We start from the raw sequence: 12,981 nt of genomic DNA, 5'->3' as shown, positions 1-12,981 counted from the left end.
CCTTGCTTCTCCTCCCTGCAGCCATCCCTGCTCCTGGGTGTCCTCAGGCATCCACAGGGTCCTGCCACCCCTGCTCTGCTTGGAGCACCACATTCCCAAAAGAGCAGAGGATGGACAAACAGCCCCATAGGGAGGGATCACCACCCTCCCTATGGCTGGGAAGATCTTGGCAGTGCCACTGAAGTCATGGCTTGGTCAAAGAACCAAATCAAAAGGGATGAGGATGATATTAAAAAACACATTCAAAGCACAACTCAAGAGCTGGTTGGAACCATCCCCGGGCTTGGTGCACCCCCCAGGAGCAGCTCACAGCTCTGATGATTTCCTATTCTGGGAAATCTCCCCAGTAACTTTCCAGAGAGGTAATAAATAAAATATTTAGTGTTGAGCAAACTAAAGCAGGTGCAAGAACAACACAAGTGGGAGAAGGGACCTGGGAAGGGTCCCTGTGGGAGTTGGCTGCAGTTTCCAGGGATGTGAAGGAGAGGGACCAGCACAAATGGGGCCAGTCTGGGAGAAAGGTGACCTTGCAGCAGGACATCCCTGTGCATCACATTTATACCCCTGGAAGTGTCCCAGGCCAGGCTGGATGGGGCTTGGAGAAATCTGGGATAGTGGAAGGTGTCCCTGCCCGTGGCAGGGGTTGGAATGAGGTGAGCTTTAAGGTCCCTCCCAACCCAAAACATTCTGGAATTCTATGAAAACATTGCCGTGAAAGAAACTTCTCCAAAAATCTCTTTGAAATACAAAAGTGGTGAAACAAGGCTGGAAACTGGGACAACAACCTGGGGGTAAAGAAGAGGGTGACCTGTGGCATTGTTAGACCCAGTCCAGGGCTGCACCCAGGGGGGATGGTGCACCTGGTTGGTGGCACTGCACAAAGAACGGGGTCTTTTGTGTCTGCAGTGCCTTAAAAGGCAGGGGACAAACCAGGAGAAGCTCTGAAATGGCAGGAGCATCCTCAGAGGAGCAGATGCTGGATTAGTGGGTGGAACAACCTCTGTTTGCCTGGCAAGAAGGGACCATCCCTGGGAGTGTGGGATGGCAGGTGGGACCCGCCAGGCTCCTGCTGTCACCTGTGATGGGGGAGCTGATGGTGGGGGACAGTCCTGCCTGGCTCTGCTGGGACCCAGTGCTGCATTTCCCCATCTCTTTTAATCAAGGAAATGCTCAGTTGTGTCCAGGCCCGGGCAGTGTCACCAGAGGATTGATGGCCTGGCACACCCAGCCCCGGTGGCAGCCCGGGCTCAGATGGCCCCGCTCATCCTTGCTTCCAAATGCAAACTGCATTTCATTTCTGCAGGAGAGGCAGGAAGGGAAGGGGCTGGCTGAGCACTCCTGCCTGCATTATCAGCCCCAAACCTCTCCTGGCCCTGCTATCCCATGGGCAGGGCTCCACCAACCCCAAATCTCTGCTACTCCATGGAGGGATGAGCTCTGTTCCCAACCTTATGGTTGGATTCAGTGGTTTTTTAGGAGCAAATAATGTGTCTAAAGAGTTTCATCTGGGGGGATTCTACCCTACACTCAAGGGGCTCATAACCCCCAAAATGCAGAGGGACCCAGAACCCTGGGCTGTGTGATCAGGGAACCAGCATCAGCTACTCAGGGGGATGCAATTAGCTTAACTGGTGTGAGTATTAGAGGGAAGATGGTGTACTCTTGCCCAGCTCAACCTAATGAGAGGAGAGGCATCCTCCTCCCAGCCTACTGGTTATAAATAGGAGGAAACAAATGGGGTGGGTTGGAGGCTGGGCAAGGCTTGCCTGGTGTGGGGCCTGGTGGTGGTGGTGGGATGAGCTGTGCCTGTGCTCAGCCCCTCAGTGCCTCCCCCAGTTCCCTCAAGGGGGTCCTGGTGCAGCATCTCTGGGGGAGGTGGCGTGGGACAGTCTGTCACTGCAGCAGGGCTGGGCTGGCTCCCAGGCATGGCAGCTCCATCTGCTCCTGCAGAAAGCCCTCCTGTTCCCTCCTGTTCCGCCCCCACAGCCAGCCAAAGGTACCTGGTAACCCTTGCTCGGAGCTGGCTCTGCGCAAAGCCGCGTGCTCTATAAAAAGCCAGGCTCCCTGGGAAGAGCCCCCCTCTATTAGGATTTTTTTAGAGACACCCGATGATGAGCAAATCTCCCCTACAGACTGGAGTGGATGCTCTTGGAAAGCAGATCTGGGAAGAAAGGGTTTGTGAGGAGAAAAGGACATATCCATGGGGGCAGAGGGGCAGGGAGCTGCTCCTCATGGACTGAGCTGTTCAGGGGGAATCAGCAGCAGCACTTGACTTATCCCTGAGCCCTTCATCTTGCTCTGAACGTGTCAGTCCCTGAAACTTTAATGCTTTTACACTGATGCTTTAATTATTAAACGTGGAGGTAATGGAGAAGCCAAGCTGGAAGAGGTGGCTGCTGTGCAGGGGTACAATCCTGCATCCTGGGCATCCTGGATCTGAGCATCCCAGGGCTGCTGTGCTGAGCAACACAGATCAGACACTGCTCTGGCTTCATTCTTAGTGCTTTTTGGAATTTCCCACATTATATTCCTGCTCTGCAGGGACCACGGAGGGTCTCGGTTTCTCCTGCTCTCTGCCCGTGGTGTGTTTGTCTGGTTAAGTTTGCCAGAGGGGGTGGATGTTCTCGAAGGACTGACAGAGAAGATGTTTGTGATCCCTCTGGATGAATGTCTGTGCCTTGGTTGTCTGTAATTTGGGAGAGAACTGTGAGCTGTGTGGCTGCTTCCAAGTTTCTTTCCCAAAGGGAACTGTGTCAGATTGAAGTGGAGGGGAATGAGCTCGTCTGCAGCCACGATCGGAGCCTGATGGTGCTGGGGAAGAGCCTCCCTCTAGCTACAAAACTGCACCGTGCTTGCCAAAAAATGTAAAGCTCTTGTGCTAACAGGGTAATTAATTAATTACAGCTCATTAGAAGAATTACAATCCCATTAGCTCCTTTGGATCATGATGGGGGGGAGCTGATCCTCAGAGGATGAGACTGAGGGCACTCCAGGCTGCTGAGAGCTGCACTGGGGAAACTGGGGCTGCTCTGATTTGTGGGGATGGGGTCCTGCTCAGACCATCCCCAAATAATGGCCCTCTGCTTCCAGGGAAGCAGACATTGAACTTGCTCCTGCCTTCCCACAACAGAAGTGCCAGCACTGCTGTGTCCCAGTCTGCTCCCAGGAGCTTGTGCTGGTTGTCAAACTCTGCTCTGTCCTGCCGTGCTCTGCCCACATCCCCATTTACAGATGGCTCCTGAGACTCTGCCTGAGGAGGGATGGATCAGGATAAGTATCTGATCCCATGTGGGACAGGTCATGGGGTCCTGCCACCACAGCTCTGTGCTTTCTCTGGAGCAAATCCTCCCTCCTGCCCTCCTTCTCCCCTTGAAATCCCATTAATGCTTCCTTTATTCTTTGCCTCACTTTGCTGTCACTCACCAGTCACTCGGTTCTTTGATCCCTTTAATTTATTACTTTTATTTCACAGAATCTTTTATTATAATTTTTTATATATCTATAAGAAAAAGGCTCTATCATTGAGGCTGGCTGACTGGGGACTTCTCTGATTAAATATAGCAACGAGACGTGCTGCTCACTGCGTGCCAGCCCTGGGGTGTAGTGCTTGTCCTCCCAGAACTTGGGCTATTTCCCTCCTCCTCCTCCCTGCTGGGACATGGAGGAGTTCTAGGGCCTGCCACGAGTCCAGATAAATTGCTCCAGACCTTAAGCCCTGACTGGAGCAAACACCAAGTTTCCTCAATTTCCGTTCCCTGAGCCTGATGTTTAGAATCTGGGTGTTTCCATAATGCAGTAACACACCTCATGAATAAAGATTAAGTTGATTAAAAAGGAAAACCCAGAGCAAGGCTGAATAAAAGTGATTTGCAGAGATTAGATGCTCTAGCACATCAGGAGTTCCCTAAAGGGCTGAGCTAACATGTTCAAACATAAGAGCTTTAAGCCTTCTTCCCTGTTTTGTAATTAATGGCTTTGGGTTGGGAAGACTGACTCTCCCACTTGATAATTGTCCCTGTGGGACACACTGAAGTTTTATGCACTGCTCCAGAGGCCAGCATCCCCTGCAACCTGTTCCCTGCTTTCCATGGGGCGTGCTTTGGGCAGTAGTTGCACAAACAGTTCCCTTCCAGTGGCCAGATGTGGGGGCAATGGAGCAAAGCAGGGGGATGAGCCTTGTACCCCAGCAGCCACAGCTTCTTCCATGCTCCTGGGTCCTCCCCAAACTGGGGATAACTCTCCCGTGTGGCTGAGTCTAAGGAAGAGAAATAGTGAAAATCAAAATTTCCTTCTTATTTGTGAAAGTGAGACTGAATATGAAGTGTGTCCATGTGATGCCCCAGCAGACAGTGTCGTGTCTTAAGTACCTGGAGCAGCCAAGGAAAAACACCCAACTCCTTTTGCTGTGCATCAAATCCAATGGGCTGCTGCTGTCCCACCCTGAGCTTTCCCTCTGCCACAGAAAAACAAAGATACATCTTCTCTGAAAAATGGGAAAAATGGGGGGAAAAGCCCCAGAGTCTTTTCTTTCTCCAGGGAATCTCCTTCCCTGGATAGCCCTGGGTCCCAAAGCTTTAAACCTGCTTCTTGCATGCCTGGGGTGATGCTCTGGGAAAGGGGCACTGTGTGTTCCTTAATGGGACAGCAGGGAAAGGAATGTGAATACCTCATCTGGAAAATCTTTTCTCTGGGATTTGCAGGGGCAGATATACAGGCAGAATCCACCTCACTCCATTTTAATGATGCAACCTCTGCCTTCATCAGAATTTCCCGTTTGTGCTCAGGGCTGCAGCAACGTCCCTGCTCTGGGCCAGTCTTGCTGTTTAAGTGAGTGAGACTATTCCTGTATTTAAGCCCTGTTTGAGTGGGTGAGACTATTCCTGTACCTGAGAGATGATAATGTAATTGGCCTTTTTAATTCTGACCTGAAAATGGGAGGTTTTCCACGCCACATATCCCACTCCCCTGTGCCCATTCCCTTTCCTCTCCGGAGATGCTGTCACTGAGCTAATGCTGGTGGTGCCTAACTGGGAGACCAGCCCCAAGGTGAGGCTTTGTGTGTCCCAGCATGTGGGGAGCCCACCCTGAGGTGAGCACTCATGGAGTGGAGCATCCTCAGGAGGCAGCTCCAGAGCAGGATGCCAGCAGCAGCGAGGGGTAGAAAATGGAGCTAATTTAAAGATTTCCAGGACAGATTTCTGAACTTGATTATGCAGCATAGCAGGGTCTGAACTTGGCAGTTCAGGGTCCTTTTCCTTGTCCCTGCACGACCCAAGAGCTGCGATTCCTGCTGGAGTATTTTTTTTTTGTGTGTGAGTCAAATTCCATCACGGGCAATTACACTCAGTCTCTTCAAACTCCTTGGGGAGCAGGGAGGCATTTGCTGGTCCTGTGCCTGCCCGAGGAGTCTCAGGTGTCAGGAGCTGCAGCCTGGAGGTGGCTGCATTGCAGGCGCTCCCGCCGCCGCGCTGCTTCACTCTCTGATTTCTTATCCAAATGAAATCCCTGCCTTCCTCCGGGTTCCCCAGCAGCAGTGGCAGCGGGGAGGCTCCAGGGGTGCATTCAGTGCTGCCCTGTGCAGTTGGGGCAGTCGTGCTCCGATGCTGAGGGATGCTGCCTTGCGAAGGTGGGAAGAGCTTTGACTCCAACTGGAAATGCAGCTGGTGGAGCAGCAACTCCCCCCTGCTCCTCTCCCTTCTCCCTGCAGTCACAGCCATTCATCCCAAGCAGTTGTACCCAGCGCTGTGCTTCAGCAGGAATTGCTTCCCCATCAATCCAGCCGCTGTTTCTTTCCCCCCCGAGGCTTCCAAAGGCTGTAAGTCCGCAGCAATGTGCAAATACTGGAGAGCTGTGCGTGGGGGATTAGTGACTTGGCAATTAAAATATTTGACCTACATCTTGTTGAGTAGCAGCAAGGTCAGATGGAGCCGTGCTTCTTCCCAAAACTTCTTCCCAAAGGAATTTCAGTGTTGCTGTTACTTCTGTTGGAACAGGCTGCTACTGAATATAAAGGGAAGGGCTCAGGGTCCGGATCTGTGGGGCTGTGTGAGGGCTGGACCCCCCAGCAGGGATTTTGGGGGTGCTGGGAGATTCTGAGGGCGGGTTGGAGATCATCTCTACAGCACAGACACCCCATAATATTTACAGGACTCTTCCCACAAACACGGCAGAAGGCAAGCATCTCCTTTTGTTCCTGAGATTGTACGTGCTGAGAATCCTTGTCCAAACAAATGAGTGGGTTTTTCTTCCAGCAAACATCACAGATCTCTTTTTTTTTTTTTTAAATTTTTTTTTCCTCTTCTCCTTTTCACGTGTTGTTCGCTCTGTTCTGCAAACAATGTTCTTTTTAAGCCAGGGCAGAAATCTGTGTGTGTGTGTGTGTGTGTGCAGAGCACGATGTGACGGCAGGAGCCGGCAATGTCCGCTTGGCAGGGAGAGGGAGAGGAAGTCTTTTATAGAGCTCCTCTCATCCCAAAAACAAAGCCCCCCCAGTACTGCTGGGTTTGGGTGCTTTGCTCACAGCTGGGGCTACAGGGACAGTTGTCAGAGGGTTCCTGGACACCCCCAGGCTGAGGTCAGGCACAAACCCTCCTTGGATTCGGATGGTGATGAGTGGCTGTGACAGGGCTGGAGGAAAACTGGGAATTTGCTGCTTTGGACTGTGGGCTGTTGATTGTTTCTCCAAAATCCACTTGTATAGCTGGCATCCCACCCCCAACAACCTGGGGAGGATGTTTTGGGCTGTAGTTTGAGTTGTAACAGGGATCCCTTGTTGTGACTGGCACCAACAGCTCTGCCTGTTACTCCTACCCTTGGGAAAGTGTCTGCTCTGAGCCTACCTGCTCCAGGCAGGGCTGCTGAGACACCAACTTGCTGCCAATCTAAGGGAGTTTGGAGTTCCTGCCTCCTGAAACTGAGCAGAGGAAGCTGTTGGCATATCCTAAATAAGCCTGGAGGTGATTACAGCCCCTTGGGTGTGATCACAGGGAAGGTCTGTGCAAAATCTGTGTGGCTGCTCTGGGACTTGCTGCTGGCTCTAACACTGGGAAATCCCAATGCTCCTTCCCCTACCTGCTAAGCAGGTGCTCCAGGATGCTGCCTCAGAGCAGGAGAAGCCCAGGCCATTGTTGGTCCCAGCTGATGATCAAACCATAGCCCAAAAACCGAGTGGATCCTCATTTCCCTATGAAACCCTGACCCTGAGGTTTTACCTGTTGGACCCGAGAGTGTGAACCTTTACCAAGAGAGTCAAGTAACAGGTTTATCCAACAGCAGCAATGCCAGATTTTGGCAAAAGAACAGTTAGAGAGTTGAAACCAAGAGGTTTTCAGAACCCCCCATGGTCTGTCATTCCATAGGGAAATCACTCACCCATTCTTTCCATGCTGAGGGGTGCCCCATCCTTTCCTTTTTTTTTCAGTGGGGCTGGGGTGAGAAACTCCCAATTGCTGCTGGGGACTCACCTTAGTGAAGGTCATTGATGCTGTTTGCAGTTGTGCTGCCTGCCCTGGTCCTGCCTGGTTTCCCTTGCCTCCCCAGGATCACTCCAGGTGGGATTTGATAGCTTATCTTTATTGAGTCGTGCTGTCCTTGGAGTCTGGTAGCAAGGATTTCTTGCAGAGCCATAAATGTCTTCAGGGCCACCAGTCTGTGAGCCAGCAGGGAGCAGGGAATTGCTGAGTTTGGGTAAACTTGTCATTAGAGAGAAAATAGTTCTTCAGGTTCCTCCCTGAGCAATACACGACTTAAAATAAACCCTCAAAACAACAACAACAACAACAAAAAAAGAAAAATCCAACCTCTTCAACAACCTACACCTCAGCATGGCTCAAAAGAAAAAGAACATCTTTTTTCATTCTACAAATTTTCCTGCAACCTCTCCCTGATTTTCTTTGGGAAATGAACTTCTGGCTAAACCTATTCAATCTCACAAAACATTTCAATTTTGAAAAGAGTGCATATTCTGAAGGAACGTGGTTTCATCAGAGTTCCTCCAGCCAGCTCTAATCCCAAATGCCTCGCTGTGACTAAACCTCATTTCTATGTTAAGTACTTGAGCTTGCCTGTAAGGACCAGGTAAAAACTCAATCAGTGGAGTAGCCTCCCTGCAGCTGCCTTGTTAAACAGTGGGCTTTTAAAACTTTTCTCCTTTTTATCTTAATGGAGAAGAAGTGGAAGATCCCCTGGGGAGAGGCACAGTTTGATCCCTGATAAACCAAGCCAAAAATTTACACTGGAACCTTGCTGACATCCAGGGAGATTTGGGGGCTTGGGGGTCACTCAGGACTGGGCTCTGGGAAGGTTTTGCTGCTTTGTTTTTTATCATCCATCATCCAGAAAGGAAAGGGGGAGAGCAAGAAAAAAAGGAATTCTTAAGAAGCAAATTTGTTGGGAAGCACAAAGTGCTGGCCTGGTAGGCAGTGCCCTCCTGCTGGCTGCAGGCCTCAGGGAAGGACATAAATAATTTCTGCCCTGCCCTGGGCATTTACAGCTGCTGATGGCCAAACTCCCATCCCAGTGGCACTGGATTTGAGGCATGGGCTGCTCCAGCAGCAGGAGGAGTTTCCTGTCCTCCCAGAGAGCTGGATCACACCTTGCCTGGCTGTCCCACCTCACCTTGCTTTGGCATCCCCATGTGAGGTGCATGTGCCACCTGAGCATTGCAGAGGGCTGAGCTCCCCTCTGGAAAGGAGGGCTTTAGGAAGTCCCACAGCAGCTCCACGTGGGACTCAGCCCTTCTGTGTCATCTCTGTGAGCTGCTGCATTGGAGCATCCCAGGGCATCAGGTATCACCTGATGGGATCTGCTGTGCCACCCCTGCATCACAAATGGAATTCCCTGGCTCACCCCACAGGGATAAACACCCCAAAAAAGGGAAAGGGTATTTCCCCAGCCCTTTAGGAGCTCCCAGCCCTGGGGTTTCTGGGTGTTGGGGCTCTGCTCCGGGGTGTGCTGGCAGCCGTGTGTGCTCAGCACTGGCACTGCAGAGCCTGGCACCCATCCCAAACTCATGCAGAGCTCAGGAATTACATGTGACTGCTCAAAATGGGGGAGAGAAACAACTGGGAACACCACGGTGCTTTACCTTGGCTTTTTGGAAACGTGGAGTTTTCAGGGAGAGTCAGAATGCTCTGTTTGGAGTTTTTTTTTTTTTCAATTGCCTCTTCTGCTTTGGAAAATGTCTTTTAAATTATCTACAGGAGAACTGTGATTTACAAATGAGTGCAACAAACCTGGTGGGGAGTTGGTGCCCTTTGGATTGAACAAACTGCTTTGAGGCTCATGGAAAAAAACCTTTATAATTTAGTCTTTCACTTAAAAATAATTTGTGTCCATATGAATGTACAGTTTTATTTTGCTCCACAACCCAAAGAATAGCTCAGCCTTTCATCTCCCTGGCCCTGGGCACTACTGAACCTCTGTTTTCTAAGACTCCACCCTCCAGAAAGCCATCACAGGCAGGTGATCCCAAAATGCAGCTCTGTTTCAGCCTGGCCTCTTGGCTTCCCTGGCACAGCCCTGGTGTCTGCTGTGAGTCCTGCTCAAGGCTTTGGGCAGAGGGTGAAAACTGGGGGTTCGTGCCAGTTTTGACTGTTTCTTCACTCTATAAATTCCAATTCCACTTGGCTCTGGTGCCTGCAGCTGCCCAGTGTCACTTAGTGCTGCGTGCCTGGGGACAGGACTTGAGCAATCCCTCAAGTTTTACCTTTATTGCCATACCCAGATCCCAGGGCTGCCATGGGCAGCTGCTGCCTGGACCCCTTTTCCCTCCCCCAAACCCTGAGAGCTGCCAGCAACGGGCACAGAGGCCTTGCCAAGAGCAGGACAGCACAAATATTTGTGCATATGTTCCCCTCTGCCAGCTACAGACCCAAATTCTCTGCCTGCCTCTCTTTTCTCCCCAGCCCAGGGCTGCTGGTGGCACGGCCAGCTCAGCCTGGAGCTTCAGTGCTGATGGAGGAGCTGCTGGTGCTGATTCTGCAGGGATGAATTTAACCTTGCTCGGTGCCCAGCACGGCCCCGGGAGGTGCAGCATCTTTATTTAGCAGCGGGGGCGGGTGTGAAATGCCTCTTGTGAAAGCCAGGGCGGGTTTTCAGTGTTTAAGTGACCTGTCAAAGGGAGCAGGAGGCTGGGGCGGGTCGTGTCCTGTCTGATCCCTCGGCCTCCTGCTGTCTGTGCCTCCGAGCATCCTCCAGCTGATGTCTGACCCCACCGAGCTCGCTGTGACCTGGTCTGGCACAGGAGGGGATGTCCCAGGCATGGGCAAGTCCCCCAAGGCTGGTGCTGACAGGTAAAGGCAAAATCCCACTCATTTGGGATTTTCTTTGGCCAAAACCACTGTGGGTAAATCCTTTGAAGATGTGAGCCCGGAGAGAGGGAGGAAATAGTGTCTGCCAGCACAGCCCTCACCTGGGTTTTCACCTCACTGAGCAGCCTGGAAAGATGCTTCAGTGCTGAAGATGCCCACAGGTTATCCATCCTCTGCATCCTGCTCATGCCCCAGCCCAGCTGGTTTTACCCCTGCTGCGTCCATCCATGGGCTCTCTCCAGCCTCCCAACTCCAGCTGTCTCCAGAAGGCTGCTCAGGACAAAGAGGAATTTCTCTCTCTCTCTCTCTCTCTCCCTCTCTATCTTGTCTCTGGCAGTGCTGTGAAATTTGGGGGAGACTGAGATGAGAAATTCCCCCCGTGGTGGGAGCTGAGCACTGGCAGAGTCTCCTGGCTTGGTGTGGTGTCTCCATCACTGAGGGCACGTAGGGCCCAGCAGCTGTGGCTGGGCTGGAAGTGCTGCCCTTGTAGGAAGGGCCTGTTGGGCTCTTCCAGCCCTGCACTCAGCTACCAAATCCTGGAGGACAAATAGCCTGGGGGCAGAAGTGATTTGTCATTTTGACCCCTTCTTCTGGTGTTTTTTTGCCTCTGGGGACGGGCAATTCTTCTCCACACACCAGAGTTTTCCCTGGAGCCTCCTCTGGCTCACCAAGGGGATCTGCCAGGTCCATGATGGGGACAGCCCCTTCAGGCCCCCCAGGCCCCCTCTAGTGCCTCTGTCAGGAGGGAATGGCTGTGACATGGCTGAGCTGGCTCCAGCCAGGCCAGGGGTGCTTACATAAGATATTTACAGAGTGGCCCAGGAGTGCCTTGGGAGGAAGCCAGCGTGCTGATTAGGTGACGTCTGCCCGGGCGGGTGGATTTGCCCTGGGAGCATCTGCTGCCTGTGCTGGTGGTCCTGCAGGCCCTGCCCTCAGCTCCTTTATGTAAGCAGCCATTTGGGCTCTGGGGCTGCAGCCAAACCTCTGGGTCGTGTGAGGTGCCTGTCTGACCCACAGGGTGTCCAGCCTGGGCTCTGCTGGGAGCAGCTCATCGCTGCTGCTTTTTCCTCCTTCCTCACCCTTTGGTTGAGGGGAAGGGAGCTGAGCATTGGTTGTGGAGTGAGGAGAGCTGAAAGGGCTCCATGGTTTCTCCTGGGTGCTGTGAGCCCCCAGGGGAGCTGCTCTTTGCTGTTCTTTTGGAGGATCCCTTGGTAAAAAGCCAAAGCTCATCACAACTGGCCCGGGCCATGGAGCTGGCACTGGGATTGTGCACAAAGTCTAGGAATTCCCACCTGCTGCCCCAAATTCTCCCCCCAAACACTGCAGGCCATGACAGCAGCAGATAAGCTTCCTTCCTCCTGCTTTTTCATGTTTTTTTCCAGTCAGGATCCCAAGTCATGGAGTTTCTGGCCTGGTCTTGGAGTGGTGGCATTCTGAGGGTGCAGGATTTTCCTAAACTGGCTCAATTTTTGCTCTTCAGTTGTGGATAAGGAGCAGGCTCCCAGTTCTGGCCATGATGAAATGCACTGGCCAAGGTCTCCTCAAGTGTTTGTCCTCTCTGTGTGCAGCAGGGTGGGGTCAGCACCTTTCAACTCCTAAATGTGTATCATGACCAGCTGGGAAATCCTCTGGGACTGTGGAGGGAGGTGCAAGTTTTATGGAAGTTGTGCTTGTTTGGACCAGCACTGCTCATGGAGGAGCAAGGCTGAGCCATCCCGAGCTGAGCTGTGTGCACAGGGAGAAGAGAAGCAGAGGAAGAGTCAGAGGAGGATGCTGGGGAGTGACATTCCCTCGGGACCCTGCTGAAACAAGCTCTAATGGGTGAAATTAAACTGAGTAGAATGGGAAAATTTCCTAGGATGTGTTAGAGCCTCCCGAGGGACACGGTGCCATCCCAGCAGCACAGTCCCCAGGGCAAACACAGGGGAGCAAACCTGGCAGGGGGATCTGTGTCCCTGCTGTGGGGCAGAGCCTGGGTTTGCAGGGAGCCTGAGCTGTGGCACCAGTGCTGGGATGCGACGGGGATGCTGCCAGTGTCCGTGTTGTGGCTGGGGCTGGGATCCAGCTGGAAGCTGGATGGAGCAGTCCTTCATTAGCAAAATCTGCAGAGTTTCACTGGCTACAAGTGGCATTTCATTTTGTCAACTGGCAGAAATACAAATGTCTTTTTCTTTCCCCCTGTGCTAGCCATTCTGGGGAGAAATGGCTCACCTGCTCCATAGCTTTTCATGGAGCAGATTATTTCTCCTGGCTGATGGTTTCTCAGGCCAAATCCTGCTTTTTCTGTTCCTTCCTGGGTGAGTGGAGACAAAGGTGCTGAGCCAAGAGAGCAAGACCTGCTGGGCATGATGCAACCAACCTATGGAGTGCTGCTCCACATCCCTGCATGGCAATGGCCAATTCTTGTCCCTATCAGCAGTTTCTGGTCCCCAAGACCTCACTCTTAGTGCCAAAAAAGCACCACAATCAAAGGACCTCAGCTGCTGTGCTCCTCCTGCCACCAGCTGGGCTCCTTCCCTGCTCTCTGTCCCTCCTGGTCTTGCTGAAGCACAGCCAGAAACCAGAGGTGCACAGGGATGTGCATTCCTCTGTTTCCAGAGAAATCCCTGGCGGTGCCACAGCTCACTGCTCCTCCTGCCCTGGGGTCAACCTCCCTGAGCTCTTTTGTGCT

Source organism: Molothrus aeneus, chromosome 16, assembly GCF_037042795.1.
Source record: "Molothrus aeneus isolate 106 chromosome 16, BPBGC_Maene_1.0, whole genome shotgun sequence".
NCBI lineage: Eukaryota > Metazoa > Chordata > Aves > Passeriformes > Icteridae > Molothrus > Molothrus aeneus.
This window is presented reverse-complemented; position numbering follows the sequence as displayed.